This window comes from Antechinus flavipes, chromosome 1 (genome assembly GCF_016432865.1).
Source record: "Antechinus flavipes isolate AdamAnt ecotype Samford, QLD, Australia chromosome 1, AdamAnt_v2, whole genome shotgun sequence".
NCBI classification, from domain to species: domain Eukaryota; kingdom Metazoa; phylum Chordata; class Mammalia; order Dasyuromorphia; family Dasyuridae; genus Antechinus; species Antechinus flavipes.
Genome location: NC_067398.1, coordinates 567,586,529 through 567,592,858, shown reverse-complemented (window position 1 = coordinate 567,592,858; position 6,330 = coordinate 567,586,529). Strand labels below are relative to the sequence as shown.

The window sequence follows — 6,330 nt, the reverse complement described above, 5'->3', positions numbered from 1 at the left end:
ATCCCCTTTCAATATTCCCATTTTGCCCCTTAAGAAATCAGATGAGACTTATGGATTAATACAAGACCTTGAGGCAATAAACAAGATAGTGACATGTTAGAGACCATCAAAAGGGAATAAATCCTGAATGAGTGGATAACTGCTTTACTGATGAGGAAAATGTTTAAAAGAAGTAGCTTTGTAGAGAAAAGAATGGGGAATGGATGTTTGTCCTTATCCAACCTTTGTGTAAAATAGAGGCAGCTCCAATATGTTCTAAATAGGAGAAAAGCTTGAAAGATATTGGAGTAATAACCCACCCCTGACGAATATTGGCATGGTGTTAAGTGTGGGTCAATACCTCATTTCTGCCATACTAGTTTCCAATTTTCCCAGCAATTTTTGTGAAACAGTGAATTCTTATCCCAAATCTTTTTTTTAAATTTTTAATAGCTTTTTATTTACAAGTTATATGCATGGGTAATTTTACAGTATTGACAATTGCCAAACCTTTTGTACCAATTTTTCCCCTCCTTCCGCCCATCCCCTCCCCTAGATGGCAGGATGACCAATACATGTTAAATATATTAAAGTATAAATTAAATACAAAATAGGTATACATATTCAAACTATTATTTTGCTGTACAAAAAGAATTGGATTCTGAAATATTAGATAATTAGCCTGTGAAGGAATTAAAAAATGCAGGCAGGCAAAAATATAGGGATTGGGAATTTGATGTAATGATTCTTAGTCATCTCCCAGACTTCTTTCGCTGGGTGTACCTGGTTCAGTTCATTACTGCTCCATTGGAACTGATTTGATTCATCTCATTGCTAAACATGGCCAGGTCCATCAGAATTGATCATTATATAGTATTGTTGTTGAAGTATATAATGATCTCTTGGTCTCTTCAGGCCTTTCTGAAATCATCCGGTCATTTCTTACCGAACAATAACATTCCATAATATTCATATACCACAATTTATTCAGCCATTCTCCAATTGATGGGCATCTATTCAGTTTCCAGTTTCTGGCCACTACAAAGAGGGCTGCCACAAACATTCTTGCACATACAGGTCCCTTTCCCTTCTTTAAGATCTCTTTGGGATATAAGCCCAGTAGTAACACTGCTGGATCAAAGGGTATGCACAGTTTGATAACTTTTTGAGCATAGTTCCATTGCTCTCCAGAATGGCTGGATATATTTACAATTCCACCAACAATGTATCAGTGTCCCTGTTTTCCCACATTCCCTCCAACATTCCGCATTATCTTTCCCTGTCATTCTAGCCAGTCTGACAGGTGTGTAGTGATATCTCAGAGTTGTCTTAATTTGCATTTCTCTGATTAATAATGACTTGGAGCATCTTTTCATATGGCTAGAAATAGTTTCAATTTTTTCATCTGAAAATTGTTCATTTCCTTTGACTATTTATCAATTGGAGAATGGCTTGATTTCTTATAAATTAGAGTTAATTCTCTATATATTTTGGAAATAAAGCCTTTATCAGAACCTTTGACTATAAAAATATTTTCCCAGTTTATTGCTTCCCTTCTAATCTTGTCTGCATTAGTTTTGTTTGTACAAAAACTTTTCAATTTGATATAATCAAAAATTTCTATTTTGTGATCAGCAATGATCTCTAGTTCTTCTTTGATCATAAATTCCTTCCTCTTCCACAGGTCTGAGAGGTAAACTATTCCGTGTTCCTCTAATTTATTTATAATCTCATTCTTTATGCCTAGGTCATGAACCCATTTTGACCTTATCTTGGTGTATGGTGTTAAGTGTGGGTCAATGCCTAGTTTCTGCCAGATCAGTATGCCCTGTGATCATACCATCTGGTTTAGTTGTAGTATAGAAATCAATTAATAAGAATGTAGCCCCAATAGTATATAATCCTCTCCCCTTCCTAAGAACTGTCCCAATGCAAATTAAATTGCAGTCCCAAGTAGAAGTGTTTTGTTTTTTTTTTTAATGGACTTTCAGATCATTCTGTGTGTCTTCTCCTGGAGCTTCACCAGCACCAATTTCCTGAAAATGCCGTTGCTCAACTTTATCCAAAGTTGCCTTCAAGTCGTTCCTCAAATCCTTGTTAATCTCAGGCATGAGAATCTCTATCTTTCTTGACGACTGAAATGTATCATAATCTGTTTCTCCAAACAATCTTACAGTTTCGCCTCTTTCTTGCCTGGAAAGATTCACTGGTAACTTTTCCTCTTGTCGGATCTAGTTATACCACTGGAGAGAAAGAAAGGAAATTAGTGCTTTCTTATCCTTTTCTTGAGGCTGTACCTTGGAAGTATATCTTTTAAAGTAAGCTTCTCTTCATTTTTGGCAAGTTCACTACGTTTAAAATACCTTTTACTTCTCCTCCTCTCCCCCTGCTGTTTTTTGTCCTCTACTAGCTGCCTCTTGCAAGAGATCTCCTCTTTGAGACTATCCATCTCCCAGCTGATTGCTGGGCTCTGTGACACCACAAAGTTCTTTCTTTTCCGCGACCCATGAGGGGATCTTGATCCATGCCATTCAACCTTGAGCCTAGAAACGCTCAGCTTGCCTCCTCTGCAACGATGATTTGGAAAGGTCTGAGGCCCAGCTGTGCCTGGAGTTCAGTGGTGTCCTTGATGCTGAGAGATGAGCCATTTCCAGAGCTGGCCTTGGGACCGGTGGCAGCTTCGGAGGTTTCATCCCTCTTCTCTCTCTTCCCTTTTCGTTCTGCAGGCTTGGCTTGGCTATTCTCGAGTCTGTGAATGCTTCTGTTGCGGTCATTGACTTCGCTCGGGAGATGACTGCTTCCCCTATCATCCCTGCATTCTCGCTGGCCTGTCCTCATTGCTCCAGCTGCCCAAGCCTTCCCTCGTTGCAGTGTTTGCGCTTCTTTTGGTCGCGATGCAGCAGACACTCCGCAGGTCCGGGCTCCGAACTCCCCACTGTCCCCATCCTGGTACTGGTCACTCACTCCTTTTCTCTCGAGTGCTTCTTTGAGGAGCACGATCCCGAACGAATCCCACTCGCAGTCTCCACTCCAGGACCTTGAAGAAGACTGAGAGCTCCTTCAGATTGTGAAACTGCAGCCAAAACCCAGTAAGTACATTTTAGATTTTGCTCTCATCCTGTGGGACAGTGCGGGATGAGACTTGTGAATTTCCTGTGTGAACTGCTTTCCTTGCTTTTGTCGGGAGACTTTGATTCTTCAGTGAAGGTGGGGCCTTTATCCTAGTTCTTTGTAGAAACTTTTGAAAGCCAATTCTACCTTTCATTGCATCACATTTTTGTCACGTTCCTTAAATTTGAGAATCTAGTTTCCTGAAATCATCCAGAAAAACTGAGATAATTCTATACAAGAATTTCTAACCAATCTATCTATTTCTATCAATTCAGAGCAGTAAAATTTTAAACTCTGAGAGCCTTTATTCTTGTACTCCATGGGAGTTCCTCTCTTGTTGAAAATTGCATTAAAAATATTCATCATATGCTTTTACTATTTACCTACCCTTGTCATAGAAATTTGGTATGAAAGAGAAAAGGAGGGAAATAGTGATCAAGGCTGTTCCTTCAAGGACCCTGGATGAACTGATATTACCATAAACTTTTTTTTTTGTTTTGTCTAATTCCATGAAAGGGTCAGTAGTGGATGGTTAGCAGCTCCAAAGTTAAAGGCTAAATTTCTCTTTGTTCATAGAGTACCACAATCAGGTGCAGAATTAAGTGTTATAAGAAATTTTCCTGTTCAGAAAGAAATAACACAAAGGGAAAAATGAGTCAAAGGAATACTAATTTCACCTATGCCCCATAACCTTTCCAGGCATAGACAGCCACTGCAGCAGTCCTCAGACAGTACTTCCTTTGAGCAGTACTTAGCTTTTCTCTGAATTATTGCTTCAATGATTATTTAGATAATTCTATAGAAAATCAAATCTCAGAAGAATATTAAATCACATTCCCAAGAGATTTTATCTCAAATAACTAATCATAGCTTGATAACTTTATTATTAACTGTAAATGAAGTTTTGGGAAAATAATGTTAAAAATAAACACATATAAGTCTCACACATCATTTGTAGTTTAAATCCAGCCAGCTATAGACATATAGACATACAGTTCGCTTGGTCCACAAACACATCCTTTCCTTTAAAATTTTTTTGATAATGAAAATGATTTAATATTTTCTTTTTCTCCAGTTATATGTAAAAATATTTCCACATCATTGAAAAGGCCAACAATTTCATACAGATTATACATGTGTAGTCATGCAAAACATTTCCATAATAGTCATGTGGAAGAAAACATAGACCAATTTAAAAAAAAAAAAACCTTAAGAAAAATAAAGTAACAGAATGCTTCAATCTGTATAGAGATACCATCAGATCTTTTTCTGGTATGGATAACATTTTTCATCATAGATTTTTCAGAATTGTCTTGAAACATTGTATTGCAGAAAATAGCTAAATTATTCCCAATTTATCATCTTGCAATATTATTGTTACTTTGTATACAGTCCATTTCACTTTGTATCAGCTCAGATATTTCTTTCAAGGTTTTTCTTAGAACATCCTGCTCACCATTTCTTACAATGCAATTGTAATTTTAACATAAACACATATCACAAGTTGTTAAGCTGTTTCCCCAATTGAACCCCAATTGATGGACATCCCCTAAATTTTCAATTCTTTGCTTCCAGAAAAAAAAAAAGCTGTTAGGAATATTTTTGTATTATTTTTCCTTTTTTAAAAAATCCCTTTTGGGATACAGACCTAGTATTTGGTAACAAATTATATACATGATTTTATAATCCTTTAGGCATAGTTTCAAATCACCAATAATGCATTAATGTCTTATTTTTCCATATCCTCTCCACTATTTGTCATTTTCCATTTCTGTCCTATAAGCCAATCTAATGGATATGACGGAAGTACCTCAAAACTATTTTAATTTGCATTTCTCCAATCAATAGTGAGTTAGAACACTTTTTCATATAGCTATAACTAGCTCTTAAAACTATTCATATATTTTGATCATTTATCAATTGGGGAGTGATTCTTATTTTTATAAATTTGACTCAGTTCTCCATATGTTTGAGAAATGAAGCCTTTATCAGAAAAAAAAATTGCTTCAAAAGTTTTTCACAGTTACAGAGAGGGAGAGAGAAGGAGAGAAGGAGAGAGAGAGAGAAAGAGAAAGAGAAAGAGAAAGGCAGAGAGAGAGAGAGAGAGAGAGAGAGAGAGAGAAAGAGAGAGAGAGAAAAGGAGAAAGGGAGGGAAGGAGGGAGAGAGACAGAGAGACAGAGAGCGAAAGAGAGAGACTGACTGTGTATTTCTCTCACTTTGTATATCTCCCTATGTGTCTCTTTCTTTTTCACTGTGTCTTACTATGTCTCTCTTGCTGTGTTTCTTGTTTTGTGTGTTTTTTTCTTGCTGTGTACATCTTTCTCTTGTTCTGTGCACCTCTCTTTCTGTTTATCTCTTTAACACTATGTGTATCTCTCTCACTCTGTGTATATCTTTTGCTGTATGTTTTGTTGTGTGTATTTCTCATTGTGTATGTTTCTTGTTCTCTTTTTGTCTCTTGCATACACAGACCAAAATAGAGAGCATCTCTTACTCTGTGGGTATCTGTGTATGTGTTTTTTTCCCATTCTGGGTGAGCCTCTTATTATGTGAAAGTGTATTCCTGTCTCTCTTTGTGTGTGTCCATCTTTCCAATAGCCACACGCATTTATCTGCACATGGGATAAAAATCTTACTCTAAATGAAGAATTGCTTAATCTCCTTTCTCTTAATGATCCCTCAACAAGTAAAGCTCTTTTGAAGCAAGTACCAATGGCCTTGTAGAAATGTCTAAATAGTATGTAGTTTCTCATGGGGCAAAAACAAGGACAAGGGAGGATGAATGGACCTTTAGCACAATTAGTGACCAAACAGAATGGAGTTGTTTCTGAGGGGGAGAATTGCCATACTTTCAAATGGGAAAAAATGGACAATGACCTGACATTTATTAAGTTCTAAAGGACTGATGCAATAACAGTTTTCTTCATTACTCCAGGAAATTGAAAGTGAGCAGGGAGGTTTACTTTACTATACATGAATTTACTGGTTTTTCTGTCTTGAGGTTTTGAAGTGATATTAGCTATTTTATTGTGAAATAAAAATGTTTTTAGAAATGAGTTGCCAGCAAGAGAATTGTTCAGTTCTGCACACATATGTTGTATCTAGGATATACTGTGATATATTTAACATGTATAGGACTGCTTGCCATCTGGGGGAGGGGGTGGAGGGAAGGAGGGGAAAAGTCTGAAGGGAAGTGAGTGCAAGGGATAATGTTGGAAAAAATTACCCAAGCATGGGTT

General features: G+C 36.9%; 1 pseudogene; it reads right to left on the bottom strand.

Moving 5' to 3' along the window:
- Positions 1-458: 458 nt before the first annotated feature.
- Positions 459-3,413, bottom strand: LOC127544250 (pre-mRNA-splicing factor 18-like; annotated as a pseudogene).
- Between the last annotated feature and the right edge of the window lie 2,917 nt (positions 3,414-6,330).